This window comes from Schistocerca cancellata, chromosome 8, assembly GCF_023864275.1.
Source record: "Schistocerca cancellata isolate TAMUIC-IGC-003103 chromosome 8, iqSchCanc2.1, whole genome shotgun sequence".
In the NCBI taxonomy this organism is placed as follows: domain Eukaryota; kingdom Metazoa; phylum Arthropoda; class Insecta; order Orthoptera; family Acrididae; genus Schistocerca; species Schistocerca cancellata.
In genome coordinates, this window is record NC_064633.1 from 562,360,019 (window position 1) to 562,383,575 (window position 23,557).

Consider the following 23,557-nt stretch of genomic DNA (forward strand, 5'->3'; position numbering starts at 1 on the left):
TATAAGATGAATATCAACAAAAGCAAAACGAGGATAATGGTATGTAGTCGAATTAAGTCGGGTGATTCTGAGGGAATTATGTTAGGAAATGAGACACTTAAAGTAGTAATGGCGTTTTGCTATTTGGGGAGCAAAATAACTGATGATGGTCGAAGTAGAGAGGATATAAAATGTAGACTGGCAATGGGAAGGAAAGCGTTTCTGAAGAAGAGAAATTTGTTAACATCGAGTATAGATTTAAGTGTCAGGAAGTCTTTTCTGAAAGTATTTGTATGGAGTGTAGCCGTGTATGGAAGTGAAATATGGACGATAAATAGTTTGGACAAGAAGAGAATAGAAGCTTTCGAAATGTGGTGCTACAGAAGAATGCTGAAGTTTAGATGGGTACATCGTATAACTAATGAGGAGGTATTGAATAGAATTGTGGAGGAGTTTGTGGCACAACTTCACATGAAGAAGGGACCAGTTGGTAGGACATATTCTGAGGCATCAAGGGATCACAAATTTAGCATTGGAGGGCAGCGTGGAGGGTAAAAATCGCAGAGGGAGACCAAGACATAAATACACTAAGCAGATTCAGAAGAATGTAGGTTGCAGTAAGTACTGGGAGATGAAGAAGCTTGCACAGGATAGAGTAGCATGGAGAGCTGCATCAAACCAGTCTCAGGACTGAAGACCAGAACAACAACAACAACAATAATAACATCTATGCATGTCCGTAGAAGATAACAACATGAATGTTTCATGCTTCTTCCCAATTAGAGGATATAATGGCGTTTTAGTAATTAGAAAATTACAGCTGGGTTTCACAATAAGTGTCATACTTAGTTTACACATGTGTGTATGGTATTTTCAGAAATTACGTTTTTTTTTTAAAGCTCATATTAGGAAGTATGTGTCCTTTGGAAGTCAGGTCTGGAAGCTGGAGAGATCCGGAGAGACTGAATAAGAGTCCCTAACCGTTCTTTGCAAAAACAGACATAATGTCTTATGGGACAACAGCAATCAGTGATTTTATAATGTTACTTAAAATCCGTCTTGATCGCAAAAAAATTTTTTTTTATTATTCATATGACCGGTTTCGGTTCATTCAGAACCATCTTCAGATCTGTAAAAATAATTATACTAATTTACTATTTCACGGAAACAAATGTTTTTCATCCTATCTAATGAACATCAAATGTACCAGAACGTACCTGATATTTCAGTTACAGGAGTAACCCGTCCAAATCCAGCACCTTTCACATGCTACGTCACGTAAGATTGGTTGGCAGAGTGCACGTCATTTATATTAATTATAACACTATAACCGACAGGTGGCGTCTGGTACATTTGTTACATTCCATTTGCACATACTGTATTCAGTAGATCTTTTTATATTAAAAATATTTGGTTAAAATATGTAGATGTCAAAGTTAAAATCTGTACTTGTCAGGATTAAAAAGCAGTAAAATTATCATTTTTATACGATCTAAAAGCATAGGGCGATTTATATATCTATGGTGCTGGTGTGAACTTGTTTTCCTCTACGGTCTGCTTCCGTGGTTCCCGCCATTTTGGTGTTGTGCCGCGGTGCGCTCAGTCGTCTGATGTCCATCGCCGCGGGCAAGAGGGCCGCACAGGAGGGCCCCGTCAACGACGCCAGGCGCTGCACGCGTCTTCCGGCTTCTCCACCGCGCACCATCTCTCATCTCTCGGGCTGGATCTCCACACGCAACAGTTGTCATCTTAGTAGGTCGTCATAAATGCTAAAATAGGCGTTATGATTGAATTCGTTTTGTTCGTTGAGGATTAAATCCGGATCTTTATTTTTGTGGGTGTATATTTCGATCTCTTCTAAAATGTTAAGAAAACGCCCCTTATGAGCTCTATGCAGAATTTCTAAATTGTTTTCAATATTCGTGACTGAGTGCTTTGTCGCAGCCATATGCGCCCCAAAAGCTGTTTTGTTTTGAGAGTAGGTGTGCTCCCTGAATCTGGTTTCGAAGTTCCTACCAGTCTGTCCTATATATTGTTTACAGCAGTCATTACATTTGATCTTATATACACCTGAATCCTGAAATTTATTCCTACTATTACATATTCTATGCCGGAGCTTCAATTTTAACGTGTTATTTGTTCGGAACCCTATTTTAACGTCGGATTTACGAAAGCATCTTTCAATTTTGTCTGCAATTCTTCCATTGTAAGTAAGAGCTACATATTTTTTCTTGTTGTTCCTCTTAACTGCTACTTGACTTCCTTCTGTTTGTTCCATTTGCCTCTTCTTTATCTTCCTATAAATATTCATCACCTGTTTACACGTATATCCGTTCGCTACGGCCACTTGTTTTAAAATACTTAACTCCTTTTCTACTTCCTGTTGGCTTAGTGGCAATCTTAGTAGCCTGTATACCATCGAAGTAAAATACGCCCATTTGTATCGCGGTGGGTGACAGGAGCGCTCATTGATAACTAGATCTGTACACGTAGGTTTTCTGAATATGCTAAATTCATGCTTCCCATCTTTCTTTATTAGTATTAAATCTAAGTAATCTATACGGTTGTTCTCTTCAAATTCCATGGTGAATCTAATTTTCGGGTGTTGAGAGCTCATTTTTTGTGCTAAGTTTTCGATATCATTTTTATCTCCTTTGTATAATAAAATGGAGTCGTCAATATATCTCCTGTAATATACAATTTTCTCAGCGATATTAGGATTTTCATCAAAGAATTTGTTTTCTAAGTGATTTACAAAAATGTCAGCCAGCGTCCCAGCTAAACTGTTCGCCATTGCCAGCCCGTCTTTCTGTTGATAAATTTTGCCATTGAAAGTAAAGTAATTGAACGACAAGACGTGTTCCAACATTTCCACTAGTTCAATCACTTCCCCCAGTGCCAATTTACCATGAGTGAGGAGATTGTTCTTAATGATCTCAATCGTTTCTTTTACGGGAATGTTTGTGTACAGATTGGTGATATCTAATGAAGTTAGTGACGCATTCCGAGGTATAAGTACGTCTTTAATTTGCTCGGCAAATTCGTAGCTGTTGCTAATGTTGAAAGTCCGACGATATGTATATGCCGCCTTCAATCTGTTATTTAGCTCTTTATTTAATTTATAACTTGGGCTGCTGGTGTTATTAACGATTGGGCGAATCGATTTTTCTACTTTATGGAGCTTTATTTGTGACCGTAATTCGGGGATTCGCGGATTCATTACTTTCAGTTTAAACTTTTCCTCCTCTGTGAATAGAAACACACTGTTATCTATTTGTTTCCTTATTTCTGTTTGAAATTTCTTGGTTGGATCTTTCTTGACTTCTACTATTCCGTTTTCCATAAAGATCTTTTCAGTTTTCTCTATATAGTCTGTATCGTGTATTAAAACCATAGTGCCGCCCTTATCTGCCTTTGTGACGATAGCCTTACGTGATTCTAACTTCTTATTCAAGCCCTTAAGAGTTAGTAGATCGTTTCTGTTCTTGTGAGCGGAGTGCATTTCATCTATAATCGACTTCTTTACTTTAATTGCCGTGTTTGTCTGTTCGTATCTATTCATATTTGCGATATCACATGCAATTTTCATATATCGTCGGACTTTCAACTGGCCTAACCGTTCTTTCCACCAATTTGTCACCTTTAGATTAGATTAGATTAATACTTGTTCCATAGATCATGAATAGGACACTTCGTAATGATGTGGAACGTGTCAGGTTAATAAAAGATGTCTGTACAAGATATTACATTACACAAATAATTGCATGACACTAATTTTTAAGTTGTTTTTTTCCCTTCCTTAATTTATATCTAAAAATTCAGCCATTGAGCAGAAGGAGTTGTGTCCCCAGCGCAGAAGGCAGCTCGTCGGTCGTAGTATCTTCTTCGTCGGAGGCTGCTACGCTGTCATCTCGAACCGGTGGTTGTGCTTTTTATGGGCTACCACTTGCCCAGGTCAGTCTCCGCATCTACAGAGGGCAAGATCTGTAGCACTGACAATGATGGTAGGCGACACTTCTCATTACTATTTCCTATTTTGTTATATTTTAAATAATCGCACATTTTACACTGTCTTTTGCAAGACTAAAACATAGCTTTCTTAATTGTACAGTAACTTTTCCATCCAACTTCCGGTATAGAGTACGACGTGTCCGTCCCTCCAGAACGCCCGAAACAGAGTGACTAGCGCAGCTGAAGCACTTCGTCTCCCAGCGACCCGAAACACATCGGTTGCAGTATCGTTACTATTATGTTTCTCAAAACTAGTGAAATTTAATAAACAAAGACGATAGACTCGTAGGGTAACCATGAGAGATTGTCATAGTATAAACTGGTTTAAATAAAATGAAACACATGTAAATAATTAACAAGAGGAATTAGGCGTTTTGGCGCCTAGCACCCGAAAGTGTCGACCAATCAGAAGCAAGTTCAGCACAATTGGAGTACTCTCCCACGGGACTGGAACGTACTGTACCATCTGTCGCTTGTACCTCACTCCACTTTTGTACCATATGCTACTTCACGTGTATCAAGCAGCATCAAGGCGAATTTCGAGTAAAACAAAATACCGGCGGCCAAAGCCAGGGATATCACAATATGCTTATATTTCATTCTATATCAGCTCTTACATTAATTCTTACATTTTATTCTGAAGTTTATTCATCAGGAAGATTTGGTGCATTCCCTTGGCTGATACCGATCATATGAACGTTGGAACCATAGAAGTTCCGAACACCGAATACAATTTCAAATTATTATCTAATTCATTTATCGTGTTTTTAATTCATTCTCCAGGCAGACAGTTAGTAGACGAATAAGGGCAACGTTGTTTCACCATACACTGGAAAACGTTCGTGCAGTACTTTTCTGCGGACATGTGCACATAAATGATAAAAAACAAAAATAAAAACAGTAATCGGGTTTTGAACATTTTCCGCGAATTTTCTGTCGTGTGTCTTGATTCATAATTAGTGGCTAGTTCCCCTTTTCAGATGACTAATCCGTTATGCGTGTTGTGCCACGAAATTACTGCCAACGCGTGAAATCTTCTGCAATGTTAACGACATTTCTTTCCAGAACGAGATTCGTACGAAAAAATATCGCTGTGGCTAATCTGCCCTCGTGCGGTGCTCGTGATGTCAGCTATTTCTATGTTTACAATGTTGCTGCGATTGGTATTATTCAAGGAAATATACCAAATCTTGCTGAAGAATAAACGTAGGAATAGAAAGATGGTTCAAATGGCTCTGAGCACTATGGGACTTAACTTCTGAGGTCATCAGTCCCCTAGAACTTAGAAATACTTAAACCTAACTAACCTAAGGACATCACACACATCCATGCCCGAGGCAGGATTCGAACCTGCGTCCGTAGCGGTCACGCGGTTCCAGATTGTAGTGCCTAGAACCGCTCGGCCATCCCGGCCGGCTAGGAATAGAAAGTAAGAATTAATATAACAACTGATAGGGAATGAAATACAAGAACATGATAATTTAAAAAGATTGTAGCCCCTAAAAATACCGTAGACACAAACATTACGTAGTGTATGACATTTATTGTCAAACCCATTTATAATTTTCCAATAAATATAGCTCCTTTGTATCCCCTAATTTTATAGAAAGCGTTCGTCGTTAGTAATCTTCTCCGGACATGAATACTTACACGAAAAAATAAGTACAGGGTGTTTCAAAAATGACCGGTATATTTGAAACGGCAATAAAAACTAAACGAGCAGCTATAGGAATACGCCGTTTCTTGCAATATGCTTGGGACAACAGTACATTTTCAGGCGGACAAACTTTCGAAATTAAAGTAGTTACAATTTTCAACAACAGATGGCGCTGCAAGTGATGTGAAAGATATAGAAGACAACGCAGTCTGTGGGTGCGCCATTCTGTACATCGTCTTTCTGCTGTAAGCGTGTGCTGTTCACAACGTGAAAGTGTGCTGTAGACAACATGGTTTATTCCTTAGAACAGAGGATTTTTCTGGTTTTGGAATTCCACCGCCTAGAACACAGTGTTGTTGCAACAAGACGAAGTTTTCAACGGAGGTTTAATGTAACCAAAGGACCGAAAAGCGGTACAATAAAGGATCTGTTTCAAAAATTTCAACGGACTGGGAACGTGACGGATGAACGTGCTGGAAAGGTAGGGCGACCGCGTATGGCAACCACAGAGGGCAACGCGCAGCTAGTGCAGCAGGTGATCCGACAGCGGCCTCGGGTTTCCGTTCGCCGTGTTGCAGCTGCGGTCCAAATGACGCCAACGTCCACGTATCGTCTCATGCGCCAGAAGTTACACCTCTATCCATACAAAATTCAAACGCGGCAACCCCTCAGCGCCGCTACCATTGCTGCACGAGAGACATTCGCTAACGATATAGTGCACAGGATTGATGACGGCGATATGCATGTGGGCAGCATTTGGTTTACTGACGAAGCTTATTTTTACCTGGACGGCTTCGTCAATAAACAGAACTGGCGCATATGGGGAACCGAAAAGCCCCATGTTGCAGTCCCATCGTCCCTGCATCCTCAAAAGGTGCTGGTCTGGGCCGCCATTTCTTCCAAAGGAATCATTGGCCCATTTTTCAGATCCGAAACGATTACTGCATCACGCTATCTGGACATTCTTCGTGAATTTGTGGCGGTACAAACTGCCTTGGACGACACTGCGAACACCTCGTGGTTTATGCAAGATGGTGCCCGGCCACATCGCACGGCCGACGTCTTTAATTCCCTGAATGAATATTTCGATGATCGTGTGATTGCTTTGGGCTATCCGAAACATACAGGAGGAGGCGTGGATTGGCCTCCCTATTCGCCAGACATGAACCCCTGTGACTTCTTTCTGTGGGGACACTTGAAAGACCAGGTGTACCGCCAGAATCCAGAAACAATTGAACAGCTGAAACAGTACATCTCATCTGTATGTGAAGCCATTCCGCCAGACACGTTGTCAAAGGTTTCGGATAATTTCATTCAGAGACTACGCCATATTATTGCTACGCATGGTGGATATGTGGAAAATATCGCACTATAGAGTTTCCCAGACCGCAGCGCCATCTGTTGTTGAAAATTGTAACTACTGTAATTTCGAAAGTTTGTCTGCCTGAAAATGTACTGTTGTCCCAAGCATATTGCAACAAACGGTGTATTTCTATCGCTGCTCGTTTAGTTTTTATTGCCGTTTCAAATATACCGGTCATTTTTGAAACACCCTGTAGCTGACGAAACGAATCGGTTTTATTTATTCACCAAGGACAATATTCCCGAATCAGTGCATTCTCGAATTTCAAAGTTGAAAGATACTGGCTATGAAGAATTGTATTGTTTCATAGCTGTTTGTCTTCGACCAGAGATGTTCTTCTAAATACGCTAATTTTTAGTGAACTCATGTCAAGTGACCGCTTTTTGTTAACTATGAGAATGTTACATTTCAGTGACAACTCTGTCAATACTGGAGGAGACAGATTGTTCAAAATTAGGAACATTGTCAATAAAGTTCGTACAGCTTTCCGTTGTGCATTTAATCCACATCACGAACTCTGCATTGCTGGAAGTTTGTTATTATTCAAAGAACGCTTATCTCTCAGACAATTCATTCCATCGAAAGGGAGTAGATTCGGTATAAAAACCTTTGTGTATGCGATTGTAAGGCTGGCTATATCTTGGATTTCATTGTTTATACAGGGGCATCAACAGAAACTGAGTTACACAATTTGGGGAAAAGTGGTGACACAGTGGCTACACTTATGAAGCCCTATTTAGAACGTGGACATACCCTCAACGTCGATAACTGGTACTCAACTCCAGACCTGTTTGCCTAGCTTCACAGTCATGGCACGAACGCATGTGGTATTATCCGTAAGAACAGACGCAACATGCCGAAGCTTCAGAAGAAACTGGAACGTGGAGATATTCAGTTTATGTGTACTGATACAATGCTTGCTATAAAGTGGTGTGACAAAAGGGAAGAGTGGATGCTGACCACATGTAACACCACAGAAATGGTTGACACAGGAAAGATTGACAGGAATACTGGAGAAAAAATTAAGAAACCACAAAGCATTATAGATTATAACTTGAATATGGGAGCAGTTGACCGTTCTGATGTGCTGCTTAGCTCTGTCGGATGTATACGGAAAACAATGAAGTGGTGTAAACAGTTCTTTTTTCACGTTCTAGATCTGTGTGTTTTAAATGGTTATGTCCTACACAGATCACTAATAGGTCGTAAAATCACGATAGCAGAGTTTCATCTATCACTGGTAAGGGAACTTACCAATGTAAAACCTGCAAGGTACCATTGTGTGTCGTGCCCTGTTTTGAAAAATACCATACAAAACAGAATTACTAATTGCAAAATAGAACGAATACAATAATAGTACTAGAAAAAAACTTCGAAAACGAAAAAAAATATAAAAAGGCAAAAACAAAATAAAAATATTTTTAACTTTGCCAGTGCCGGTCCAAAGCCCGGATCAAAAAAAAAATAAAAAAAAGACGGGAAACATATTCACAAAGTGTAAAAATAACGCCTAAATTTACAGTTGAGGACTTTGAATTTTCTTTATAAGTGAATTTAATGTGCTAACAGAAAGACAGAGATTTCACGGCTTTCAAATGTTGGAAAATCTGTTGAATACTTATGTACAACAATCACAAGTATTGTACAAATTTCGTCAAAGAAACAAAATTACGCATAATCGGGTAATTACAAAGCGCAACAAATATTCGGGCAATTCAGCGATACAAACAGTAGGCCATGCGAAATTTCTTATCACACCAGAATACGAAATTAGCGACGTGAAGTAAAATTGTTCTTACCGTTGCTCACAGTAAATTCCGATGTTGTAGTGCGATATGAAAGATGATCTGTATGTCGCTTTCCCCTATAAACGACGTAATACGATGTTCTGAACGACAAAAGGAACGTACAGTAATCTATAATCTATGGTTTATTTTATTCGTTCTCGAGTTAGTACGGTGAGGAACGCATAGATAAATGCAGGAATTATAAACGGGTATCCAAGAAAGAACAATAAACTATTGATGTAAAGCTAACGAATCACGTCGCTTTCGGCATAATCTACAAGAATAGTGCAAGAAAACTACAAGCAAGATATCATTCTTGGTGAGGGGAAAATACACTCCTGGAAATGGAAAAAGGAACACATTGACACCGGTGTGTCAGACCCACCATACTTGCTCCGGACACTGCGAGAGGGCTGTACAGGCAATGATCACACGCACGGCACAGCGGACACACCAGGAACCGTGGTGTTGGCCGTCGAATGGCGCTAGCTGCGCAGCATTTGTGCACCGCCGCCGTCAGTGTCAGCCAGTTTGCCGTGGCATACCGAGCTCCATCGCAGTCTTTAACACTGGTAGCATGCTGCGACAGCGTGGACGTGTCCCGTATGTGCAGTTGACGGACTTTGAGCGAGGGCGTATAGTGGGCATGCGGGAGGCCGGGTGGACGTACCGCCGAATTGCTCAACACGTGGGGCGTGAGGTCTCCACAGTACATCGATGTTGTCGCCAGTGGTCGGCGGAAGGTGCACGTGCCCGTCGACCTGGGACCGGACCGCAGCGACACACGGATGCACGGCAAGACCGTAGGATCCTACGCAGTGCCGTAGGGGACCGCACCGCCACTTCCCAGCAAATTAGGGACACTGTTGCTCCTGGGGTATCGGCGAGGACCATTCGTAACCGTCTCCATGAAGCTGGGCTACGGTCCCGCACACCGTTAGGCCCTCTTCCGCTCACGCCCCAACATCGTGCAGCCCGCCTCCAGTGGTGTCGCGACAGGCGTGAATGGAGGGACGAATGGAGACGTGTCGTCTTCAGCGATGAGAGTCGCTTCTGCCTTGGTGCCAATGATGGTCGTATGCGTGTTTGGCGCCGTGCAGGTGAGCGCCACAATCAGGACTGCATACGACCGAGGCACACAGGGCCAACAACCGGCATCATGGTGTGGGGAGCGATCTCCTACACTGGCCGTACACCAGTGGTGATCGTCGAGGGGACACTGAATAGTGCACCGTACATCCAAACCGTCATCGAACCCATCGTTCTACCATTCCTAGACCGGCAAGGGAACTTGCTGTTCCAACAGGACAATGCACGTCCGCATGTATCCCGTGCCACCCAACGTGCTCTAGAAGGTGTAAGTCAACTACCCTGGCCAGCAAGATCTCCGGATCTGTCCCCCATTGAGCATGTTTGGAACTGGATGAAGCGTCGTCTCACGCGGTCTGCACGTCCAGCACGAACGCTGGTCCAACTGAGGCACCAGGTGGAAATGGCATGGCAAGCCGTTCCACAGGACTACATCAAGCATCTCTACGATCGTCTCCATGGGAGAACAGCAGCCTGCATTGCTGCGAAAGGTGGATATACACTGTACTAGTGCCGACATTGTGCATGCTCTGTTGCCTGTGTCTATGTGCCTGTGGTTCTGTCAGTGTGATCATGTGATGTATCTGACCCCAGGAATGTGTCAATAAAGTTTCACCTTCCTGGGACAATGAATTCACGGTGTTCTTATTTCAATTTCCAGGAGTGTAGTTTTACCAGACAGTTTGATTCTGCAGTAATTCACCTGCAGGGGAACTACGTATTGAGAGCATTTACGAGTATTCTGTATCAGCCGTGAGAGGACACAATATTTCGCGTGTGGTCGCAGTCACTGCAAAAGTATTCAGCAGTGGGCGGGTGGGGCAGCGAGGGGCGCTCCGCCCCAGGCTGCAGCTCGAGCGTCAGCCACATCAGCGCAGGTGTACGGGAGACAGTGCAGGCCGCAGCGCCCCAGCGTGCCAAGCTGATCGTGCGCCTCCAGCAGCCGGAGGGTTAAGCCCGTTGAATAGTGGTTTAGTGATTTTAATGCTTTCATTGCGTATATAACAAGTGGCCATTTTATTAACTCATTTACTGAATAATAGAAAACGGTTTTGAAATATAAATTCTTTCAATATTGATTCTCTCACTGTTAATGGGATTTAAAACTTGTACACTGAAAATATTTTGCAATTTTCGTAAATGCTTAAAAGAATAACTTTGAAGTGACATTTTGACTCTGTGATCATCTTCTCAGCAGTGTTTTTTATCGTTGATATTCTTTGAATGCTAGTGTGCGATTTGCAGGGGGGGGGGGGGATTCCCCCCCCTCTGCATCAGATCATCCCCTCCTCTGGTTTTAGTTTATGCATCCCAACCTGGGATGTTTATTTCCACGCACTGGAGTAAAACTTTACATACGAGGTGCATTCAAGTTCTAAGGCCTCCGATTTTTTTCCTCCGGACTGGAATGAGATAGAAACATGCGCATTGTTTTAAAATGAGGCTGCGTTCATTGTCAATACGTCCCAGAGATGGCAGCACCGTAAGGCAGATGGAATTTTACCGCCAGTGTCTTAAATACTTAAAATGGCGACATTTTCCTTACTTGAACAACGTGCAATCATACGTTTTCTGAATTTGCGTGGTGTGAAACCATTTGAAATTCATCGACAGTTGAAGGAGACATGTGGTGATGGAGTTATGGGTGTGTCGAAAGTGCGTTCGTGGGTGCGACAGTTCAATGAAGGCAGAACATCGTGTGACAACAAACCGAAACAACCTTGGGCTCGCACAAGCCGGTCTGACGACATGATCGAGAAAGTGGAGAGAATTTTTTTGGGGGATCGCCGAATGACTGTTGAACAGATCGCCTCCAGAGTTGGCATTTCTGTGGGTTCTGTGCACACAATCCTGCATGACGACCTGCAAATGCGAAAAGTGCCATGCAGGTGGGTGCCACGAATGCTGATGGACGACCACATGGCTGCCCGTGTGGCATGTTGCCAAGCAATGTTTACACGCAACGACAGCATGAATGGGAATTCGTCGGTTATGACAATGGATGAGACGTGGATGCCATTTTTCAATCCGGAAACAAAGCGCCAGTCCGCTCAATGGAAGCACACGGATTCACCGCCACCAAAAAAATTTCGGGTAACGGCCAGTGCTGAAAAAATGATGGTGTACATGTTCTGGGACAGCGAGGGCGTAACCCTTACCCATTGCGTTCCAAAGGGCACTACGGTAACAGGTGCATCCTACAAAAATGTTTTGATGAACAAATTCCTTCCTGCACTGCAACAAAAACGTGCGAGAAGGGCTGCGCGTGTGCTGTTTCACCAAGACAACGCACCCGCACATCGAGCTAACGTTATGCAACAGTTTCTTAGTGATAACAACTTTGAAGTGATTCCTCATGCTCCCTACTCACCTGACCTGGCTCCTAGTGACTTTTGGCTTTTTCCAACAATGAAAGACACTCTCCGTGGCAGCACGTTCACCAGCCGTGCTGCTATTGCCTCAGCAATTTTCCAGTGGTCAAAACAGACTCATAAAGAAGCCTTCGCCGCTGCCATGGAATCATGGCGTCAGCGTTGTGAAAAATGTGTACGTCTCCAGGGCGATTACGTCGAGAAGTAACGCCACTTTCATCGATTTCGGGTGAGTAGTTAATTAGAAAAAAAATCGGAGGCCTTAGAACTTGAATGCACCTTGTATAATTTAAATTTGTGGAGCCGAACACTGGAAGTTTTTAATACAGTCTTACTTTTAATACTATGTTTGCTTATTAATTTTGAAAAAGTGTTATGATGTAGGTAAGCATTTTAAAATATTTAGAATAAAACGACAAGACGTCGCCCCAGCGTGAACGAGCCTTTAGAGCCAGGTCTGTATTGTATGGTGGATGTGACGTGTTGCGTACGAAACTGAAACCTGCGATCAGATCCAAACGTCGTGGAAAACTGTGAAGAGGTAACATCCTACAGCCAGATAACGCTCGCCCACATTCTGCCAAACGGACAGACGACGCAATAAAGGAGTTGAGATTCGAGGTGCTGGAATATCCACCATACAGTCCAGAACTAGCTCCAAGCGATTTTCACATGTGTGGACCCTTAACGGAATCACTACAGGGAAGAAGATTTGGAAGTGATGAAGTGATGAAGACGTTATTGCTGCGGTGCGGTGCGGTGCAACCGATAAACGTATTTTCTGATGAAATAAAAAAAACTCGTAAAACGTCCGGAAAACTGCATTGAAGTCCAGGGAGGTTACGTAGAAAAGTAACGCATGATTCAGTTTTCTATCATCAGAATAAGTACAGCTTTTCACAAATGTCCCTTTACTTTTTGAATTCCCCTCGTATACCTGTATGTAGATGATTCTGTAAATAAGCTTTACCTATAACGTACTTTTAAAGATATAACAAGGGATGGCTTTTCTGATAGTGCTTACGCGTGAATAGTGAGTTTCGGCTTTAACATGTATTTATAAATAACTGTTTAACCATGGGTAACGCCACGGTCCAAGCTAGTAACATGTATAATTATACTAACCCCCTAAGACATCCCCCCCCCCCCCCTGGTAAAAGCACAAATCGAACACTTTTGAATGCTGCTGAGGCGAATAAATGTAAAAAATCGTCTTTTTACCGTGTATTTGGAGTTTAGCACCTCTCCACTCTTAGCTACATGCTACCTGCCGTTTCACTATTGAAACCGTCCGTCGAAAGAGTTTCAAGACTGATTGTATTCGTTGCATATAAGCGACGTCAGCGCTGTTAATACAGTGGTAGCTTGATCTAACAGCTGTAAACAACAGACGTTGCATTGAACTAGTCAGTTCTGAGCAGGTACTGTCAAGTAGTGGAGGTGCAGTTGTAGTGTGCAGACATTGGTTCAAATGATTCAAATGGCTCTGAGCAGTATGGGACTTAACTTCGCAGGTCATCAGTCCCCTAGAACTTAGAACTACTTAAACCTAACTAACCTAAGGACATCACACACATCCATGCCCGAGGCAAGATTCGAGCCTGCGACCGTAGCGGTCGCGCGGTTCCAGACTGTAGCGCCTAGAACCGCTTGGCCACTCCGGCCGGCTGTAAACATTGTTGCGACACGAATCGCAGTGGAGAAAACTCTCCAAATCAAGTGTTCAAGATATTATCCAGAACGTTTTGAATAAGAGAAAAGTGTGTGCAAAAATATGTTCCACGCATCTTAACTCCAGGATAAGAAAATGCACTTGAATACCTGCCACAACTTGATTGAAATGCAAAATGAGAACAATTATTTTCCAGAAAGAAATAAACATGGGTGACAAGACTTGGTGTTATTAATACGAACGTACCGCAAAGCTCCAAAGTGCTGAAATTTATATGAAACGTCAACACTTTGAAAACGGTACCGAAATTAAAGCCAATGTTACGCGTGAGCTGAACAACATCCCAAAGAACAACTTTTCTGACAGTTTGACATGGCTGTATTGACGTTGTATAAGTCGTACACAAGTATGGGGGACCACGTAGAAAGTCTGAAGCATTAAAACTACCATCTTAACTTCTCTCTATTATCTATTTTTATACTGAAGGGTTATATTTTTTATTTCAATGTGTAAAGAGATACACATACACGGCGATATTTAAAGGTTACCGATTACATTAATTGAAATTACTACGTGTTACCTACATCTTATTCTACATCATCTTCTTCAGAGGTGTCCCGCAGGGAGCGAATACGCCGATATCAAAGTTGCTGACATTTTTTTTGTAATGCTTTCCCTCTTGAATTCTCCTCCTGTTTATCAAGTCACCGTGCTTGTAACTTGATTTTCACGGTAGGGAACAGAAGTAAGTCAAACGAAGCAGATGGGAAACAGCTGTGACTCCGTTTTCAGTCAAAAATTCCTGAATGTAACTGGCCGTTTACACACGTTCGGTGTCGTGGTAAAATACCGAGTCGTTCGTAAGCTAATCCAGAGGACTTTTCTTTTGATGTCCTCCCTAAAAAGTCTTACTTCAGCGCAAGAGATTTGTAGATTGGCCATTCGACCACGAGAGAAAAGCATTTCGTTAATATTTCATACATTAACATAACATGTTATGTGTATTATGGCTGTTTAGCTTCATGGTCATGACCAAAACTCAACTTTCATCAGCAATGAAAATCATTGAAAGTTTGTATCATCTAGAGGCACTCGTTTTAGTTCCCTTGAGACTTCTGTGCGATGTTGCTTTTCATCGTTTTGAAGCGGTCGTGGCAGAAACCTCCTTACAATCTTCTTCAGGTACAATACGTTAACAAGTATTGTAACTTATTTCCAAGGGGATTCAGAGGCCTTGTATGGTACGTTTACGATCTTTCAGAACAGGATCCTCACCTTATGAACATTTTCCAGTAGGACACCAGTCGACCGCCGAGTGGAATGGTTGTTATCATCATTGTACACACGTCTTTGAAATGCTTGTACCAGTGTCTGTAGTGTAGTCTCCCAAAGCTTGTTTTCAAATTTGGTGCGTTTCTCCATCGGATTGCCCATGTTTCAAACAAAACTTTGTATACCTACTCGCTGCTCTTTCAGGTCACCCATCGCAAAACCGCAACTCACGGAAACACTGCGAATATGCTACCAAAAAGTGCCCAAGCCTCTCACCTCACAATCACTTGCAGCACTGATTTCAGACAAATGCATGCGGGAGCACGTATCTGTATTGATGTACCCTCCTAAGCACTTTCGCCCAAAATTCAAATTCCTTGAATTTTTTGGATATTATTTCGAATAGCGAGTCCTGTTATTTCGTGGGCATTTTCAGTTAAGAATATGGAAATCGGAGTACTGAAAACGAACAGCGATCGCAATAGGCACTGTCCTTGCGTGAACAGTAATGCAGACACTACAAAAAGTTTATAAATTCCGAACATTTTTATACCGAATTTTGATAACTTGGACAACTAAATTCCATATGGCAGTGACAGATTATTACTCGTCAAGCACTCAACACTCTTCAACGGACAAGATCATATCAACATATAAGTACGGGAAATGAGAAGGTTGATTCATACATATAGGTCTACAGCCAAAGTTTCACTTCCATAAACAACAATTTTGATATTCCTTGTACAGCCGTGTAGCGCTCTCTGGCTAAATATTCATCATTCCATCAGAAAATAAATAAATTTGATAAAAGCTTATTTGTGGTATCAGCTGTACAGTTCTATGTTTATGCTCTCCAGTTTCGATTATTACAGTCATCTTCATAGGAGAAAAGAATGTATATCAATGTATCAAGCATATATTTTTGTCATATATGACCTAACCATATGAAGAACACATACAATTGTCATAATAGTCTGCTTAACGCAGTCCACATAAACGTTCTGTGACTTGGCCCTTGTAGTGCACACCTGGTGGTAACTCCATACTCGATAATAATGTGTACTGGAATAGCAACACAGCACCGAGCGACAGTGGGAATCCCGCCAGAATCCAAGGAATAGGCACGGTGCTTTTAGTTCCTCTGCAATACTTTTCGAGTTTAGGGAGAATACCAAGTGAATGGCGGGAATGGGAATGTGGACTGAGGAGACAGTCGTGGTGGTGTAGTCCGTGCAGATGTGCAAAGTTACTGTGTGAGGGTGGTGTAGTGGTTATCGCATCTGCCTAGTGAGCAGGGGACTCGAGTTCGAATACCTGCTTTGGTACAAATTTTCACTCGTCACTTCAGTCTACATATACAGGGTGGTCCATTGATAGTGACCGGGCCAAATATATCACGAAATAAGCTTCAAACGAAAAAACCACAAAGAACGAAACTCGTCTACCTTGAAGGGGGAAACCAGATGGCGCTATGGTTGGCCCGCTAGATGGCGCTGCCATAGGTCAAACGGATATCAACTGCGTTTTTTTTAAATAGGAACCCACATTTTTATTACATATTCGTGTAGTACGTAATGAAATATGAATGTTTTAGTTGGACCACTTTTATCGCTTTGTGATAGATGGCTCTGTAATAGTCACAAACGTATACGTACGTGGTATCACGTAACATTCCGCCAGTGCGGATGGTATTTGCATCGTGGTACATTACCCGTGTTAAAATGGACAGCATACGTTCTCAGAAATGATAAGTTCACAAAGGTACATGTATCACATTGGAACAACCGAAATAAAATGTTCAAACGTACCTACATTCTGTACTTTAATTTAGAAAACCTACCTGTTACCAACTGTTCGTCTAAAATTGTGAGCCATATGTTTGTGACTATTACAGCGCCATCTATCACAAAGCAAACAAAGTGGCCCAACTAAAACATACATATGTCTTTACGTACTACACTAGTATGTAATAAAAATGAGGGTTCCTACTTTCAAAAAAAAAAAAAAAACCGCAGTTGATAGTCGTTTGAGCTATGGCAGCACCATCTAGCGTGCCAACCATAGCGCCATCTGGTTTCCACCTTCAAGCTAGACGAGTTTCGTTCTTTGTAGTTTTTTTCGTTTTCACGCTTATTTCGTGAGATGTTTGGCCCGGTCACGATCGATGGACTACCCTGTATAGGCGGTTGCGACCGTAGCGCCGTATTCTGCCTGTTTTAATATCTCTGTATTTGGATACACATGCCTATACCAGATTCTTTGGCGCATCAGTGTATAATGCCATGTTTGCTGTGTTTATCCTTGCCATTTCTCTGCTTTGTATCAACATCAGTAACACTATAGCGCTGTTGTAAGTTGCTCGTCAACTAAGCAGTTCAACTACGGCCCGTATTGGATGCCTGGAGTCCCGCGCGCTGTTGCCATTAGCAGCCAATATTGTGGTTGCGTGATAGACAATATGCGAGGCGTAGAAGGCCGTAAACATCATTGGCCCTTCGCGACATCGCACTCAAGGGATTCCTTGTGAGATGTCAGCCCGGTCGATAAAATAGGATGTAAAGCGCGACAGAGGTTTGTGCAAGCGGTGCAGGTGGTTGGCTATCGGCTTGTGCCGCACATCGTGTTGTTCCACAATCAGACGCGGAGACGACCGCTGTGCATGTGTTGCGGCGCCTGCGTCGGCCTCGCTGCCTCAATAATTCACCGCCGGCGCGCGCCAATCTGGCTGGATAATTCAGCAGCGGGCCGACCGACAACTGCCGGACACCGCAACTCACCGCAAGGTGTCGCGACGCGGCGTTGTCTCTTCCCTGCCCGCCGTAATCCAGTTACTGCCTGCTGTGTGGACGTCTCGCCTCCCCGAGTCGTGCTTCCGGCCTTTGCATTCGTCCCGAGAGGAAAGAAGGCCAACCTGCGGTGCCACGAAATACGTCTCCATTCCGGAGGAAGTGTACTGGTGGACACGGTGAAGCCAATTTATTGCAGTCTCCGTGTTTCAAATGACGGCGGAACTTGGCGGAGATGCGTCACTCAGCGCAGTTCTCAGGATTGTGACTTTCGCAGGAGGAGGAGGAGGAGGAGGAGGAGGAGGTCAGTGTTTAACGTCCCGTCGACAACGATGTCATTAGAGACGGAGCAAAATCTCGGATTAGGGGTGGGAGAAAAATCCGCATTGCCCTTTCAGAGGAACCATTGCAGCATTTGCCTGGAGCTATTCAGGGAAATCACGGAAAACCTAAAACAGAATGATCAGACGCTGGTTTGAACTGTCGTCCTCCGTAATGCGTGTCCAGTGTGCTAACCGCTGCGCCACCTCGCGCAGTGTAACTTTCGGCTGTGGGCGGCTAAGCAGGGACGTCCCATGCAACGTGGAGACAGCAAAATGGTTCAAATGGCTCTGAGCACTATGGGACTCAACTGCTGAGGTCATTAGTCCCCTAGAACTTAGAACTAGTTAAACCTAACTACCCTAAGGACATCACACACATCCATGCCCGAGGCAGGATTCGAACCTGCGACCGTAGCGGTCTTGCGGTTCCAGACTGCAGCGCCAGAACCACGCGGCCACTTCGGCCGGCGTGGAGACAGCAAAGGCAACGTAAACAGTTTGCTATCTAGTACAGTCACCTTGTAAATGCTATCAGGCTAACAGATTGCGGTGTCTGAATGAATTTTCTCTCTTCAGCAGTGTGTCCGCTGATCTGAAACTTTCTGACAGCTTAGACCTGTGTGCTGGACCGGGTTCGAACCTGGGACCTTTGTCTTCCGCGGCACGTGTTCCACCGGCTCAGCTACACAAGCATATCTACCCCGACAGTTTTACTTCAGTCAGTACCTCGACCTCGTAAAAACAGATCACTACTAAGAAACGTGTGAGACGAAAGAATTACTTTAAGAGAGTGAAGTAAAAAAATATTCAAGAAAAATCAACTATCTTAATCAGTTAAGAACGAAGTAAAGAGTAAACATAGGGAAGGCAATGTGACATGGCTATCTGAAAAACGAGAAGAAATCAAAGAACAGACTGGAAATTATGAAAATTAAAACACTCAGCAGTTTAACTGAAAGCAAGAACGTCAACGTCAACAGTGAAACAGGAAATGCACTGTTAAACGCTGAGGAGTGAGCGGATAGGTGCAAACAAGGGTCTACGAAGGGGAGAAACTGTCTGATTATTTGACACAAGAAATGGGAGCCAATGTAGAATACATTCGGCATCCAGCAGGACAGAGTGCGGTAAGATTCGACATTAAACATATCTGGGGTAACAATCAACAATTATACTAAGAAGTTATTGAAGAAGTTAAAATTTAATTCTACAATACTCCAGTTGAAAGTCATGTATAAACAAATTTTTTTATATCAGATCAATTATGTAGAAAAGATTCATTTTTAAGAAAATGATAATGCGTCATCTTGCCTCACCTAGCGGGGCGAGGCGGGGTTACTAGTGGGGCGTGAAGTGGTCAGTATTGCATACAACACAAAAAGGGAGAACTTCATCGTCTTCATGTTCTTGTCCTTCACAGGAACAATTCGCCCATATTTTGCATATTCAGCACTGAATCCATCCTTGAGTAGTGTGTGAGTACAAGTACACACATTAAAGGAACTCAGTGTCAGAAGAATATGATGAATTTACCTGCTTAGTTTTCAATACTCAGTAAATGTCTGAAGATGGCCTTGTAAGCCAAAAACCAGTTAAAAATAAAAGTGATATTGTAGAATAAAAGCAAACTGGAGCTTTTCATTTTTTATAATGTTGTTCCACCAAGAACCGACGGAAGATTCTGTTACCTGCTTACGTTTATAATTTGGTTTTCAGTCTCATGTCGTTTCCTTCGCAGTTTCTTCTTATTAAACTTCTTTGTCAATGACTGTTTACTGTATAGACCATCTTTCACAATTTGAACAAATCCCTTTGTCAACTTTTTCTTAGCTTTTCCAATTTTCTTCATTTTTATTTTTCTTCTTAAATTTATTTCTTCTTGCAAATCGTTTTTGTAGGGGAACACGGTCGACACTGATGTTTTACCATGCTTTCGAATATTCTTTTTCAAAAGGAGACCACTGCAAGAGGAATCGGTAGAATGTCTTCTGATGTTGGACCTTTGAAAAAGGGTACAAGTTTTCCAGCGGTTGGAGTGGTATTGATTGAAGATTCTCGACTTGAACAACAGTGTGAAGTACTATATATGCAGCATGAGCCTGTAGGATGTTCGAGGCAACAGCTGGAGGGGTCATACTGGATTCAGTTGCAGTTTGAAACGATTTAGAGAAGTTGTGGGTTGAGGTGAACAGGAGGCAGGAGCAGGACGACTTGAGTTGAAATAAGCAGAAAGCTCTTTTGTGTTTGTAGACCTGGGGTTGATTGTTCATTATCTATGTCTAGTAACGACATGTCTGTTGGCTCAGATGAAGCGTAAACACGACAACTGAAAAGTGCCTGGTTGATAACCCAAACGCCAGTCTTTCAAAAAGCATACATCGCCGTGGACATGATAACTCCTCTAATAAAAGCCTTTCCATATAGCAGAGTTATCTGGGATAGAGAGACAATCTGGCCTGCATTTGATCTTAACTACATAAAACGGAAGCAACTACGACCAAGTATATTACATACTGTTGTTAACCTGAGAAAAGGGACCGGTAAATGTCAGTGCAGCAGTATTTTACCGTTTCACCATGATTCTGGCGGCAGCTGAATACGGTTCGTCCGAGGAGTGATGCACTGCGACAGCTGTAATGTTCTGGTGTGTCCACGAAAATTTGCAACATACGTGGTCTGACGTTCTGATCACCAGAACGCGGGAAACTTCCCCACCAGAGCCCTGAGATCCTGGCAGATTCCAAAGTGAGGTGCTCCCGTTCAGTGACTTGGCCAAACCAATTTGAGTCACAGGCATGACAGTGCATGCTGGAATTGTCAAACGTCAGACGGCCAACTCAGGATGGACAAGATCACCTTCTTGACACATGATATGTCTGAGGTGACATGCAGTTCCACTATTGGTATAGGAAACTGCCACTGGCACCTAGTCTATCACAGCATGCAAGACACAAGTCATACTCAAGAAAGACTCAAGTTCTCCACCATGGGCGGACCAGAAGATGAAGAGAGGAAAGAATCACAACCACTTTCCACAAAGCGTCGGTACAGGAGCCGAATTTGCAAAAAGTAAACCGCCCCCACACTGCACAAACCAATCGAACTATCCTATACTCACGGAATCGGCCCTTTTGACTTTTCTCTTGGCCCTATAGCCAATCCAGACATGGGACCAGGGTTCCCGTTCTTGGGGAGCTAGCCTCCACTTTGCGTGTCCTGAGAGCAAACAATCATCGTCTCCAAATCTCTTACGTCTTAAAAAAGGAGGTTTTAGACTAGGGAGACATCGTTCTCAAGGTAAGCACGGCTACATTTTGGGAAGAAAAACATCTACCTAGACGGGACTATTGGCCGTAAGAGAGATTTAATCTTTCTAAGCTAACCATTTGCAATTTCTGTAAACAGGCTGTTAAGCTTCCCAGACAGTAGTGCAAGTGATATATGTTTTTGCCACGCATATAAGAACCTGGCGACTTCCTGGTTGCAGCCTTACCTCCATTCAACAAGTGCGCCTGCCATTCTGTCCGTATCGTCCTAGTTTCTAACATAAGAATGCTCTGAGTTTTATGTCCTTCCCACCAATTGCACAAACGCTCAGTTTAAAGGCGTGAAACACCCCCGTTTAAATTCTTTATTAGATTTTGTGTAATTTACTGATACCACCAAACAGTTAATTATTATGATTATATGACCGTGTGCTTAATGGATGAAGGCTATAGGTATTCCTGCTGTGGTTTCGGGGGTATTTCAACCGAGTGCGACTGTTCTGAGACCGAATAGTTAATGATTGACAGTTTGTATATTAAGGACCACAAAGGTTGCGATGTACAAACTGATATGTATTTTCTACTAACACACAAATTATGAGGCAGGTTCTACCTTCGTCTTACAGGTTTAATTACGGTTATGTCTTTTATTAGTTGCTGATTTTAGGTACTTCGTCACACGCAATGATAATGGTTAACGTTCACAACAATCCTCACTGCAATCCGTGGTTGTTGCTGGCCGACGCGGTCGACGTGAAACACGTACTTCGGCACTTGTCACTTTTTGTTTCATATCACTCGCGAATCGGTATCGATGAGGGTCCACCCCACGATGATTAGGGGGACGGGCTCATTCGTCATACTTCGGCAAATTTTACCGTTTACAACTCACTCGACCACCATTCTTGCCTGTCTCTCCAGAACCACCGCTCGCTCTTCATCTACATCTACATCTACATCCATACTCCGCAAGCCACCCGACGGTGCGTGGCGGAGGGTATCCTGAGTACCTCTATCGGTTCTCCCTTCTATTCCAGTCTCGTATTGTTCGTGGAAAGAAGGATTGTCGGTATGCTTCTGTGTGGGCTCTAATCTCTCTGATTTTATCCTCATGGTCTCTTCGCGAGATATATGTAGGAGGGAGCAATATACTGCTTTACTCTTCGGTGAAGGTATGTTCTCGAAACTTTAACAAAAGCCCGTACCAAGCTACTGAGCGTCTCTCCTGCAGAGCCTTCCACTGGAGTTTATCTTTCATCTCCGATTTCGCGATTACTGAATGATTCTGTAACGAAGCGCGCTGCTCTTCGTTGGATTTTCTCTATCTCTTCTATCAACCCTATCTGGTGAGCAGTATTCAAGCAGTGGGCGAACAAGCGTACTGTAACCTACATCCTTTGTTTTCGGATTGCATTTCCTTACGATTCTTCCAATGAATCTGTCTGGCATCTGCTTTACCGACGATCAACTTTATATGATCATTCCATTTTAAATCACTCCTAATGCGTACTCCCATATAATTTAGGGAATTAACTGCTTCCAGTTGCTGACCTGCTATTTTGTAGCTACATGATAAGGGATCTATCTTTCTATGTATTCGCAGCACAATACACTTGTCTACATTAAGATTGAATTGCCATTCCCTGCACCATGCGTCAATTCGCTGCAGATCCTCCTGCATTTCAGTACAATTTTCCATTGTTACAACTTCTCGATACACCACAGCATCATCTGCAAAAAGCCTCAGTGAACTTCCGATGTCATCCACAAGGTCATTTATGTATATTGTGAATAGCAACGGTCCTATGACACTCCCCTGCTGCACACCTGAAATCACTCTTACTTCGGAAGGCCTCCCTCCATTGAGAATGACATGCTGTGTTCTGTTATCTAGGAACTCTTCAATCCAATCACACAATTGGTCTGATAGTCCATATGCTCTTACTTTGTTCATTAAATGACTGTGGGGAACTGTATCGA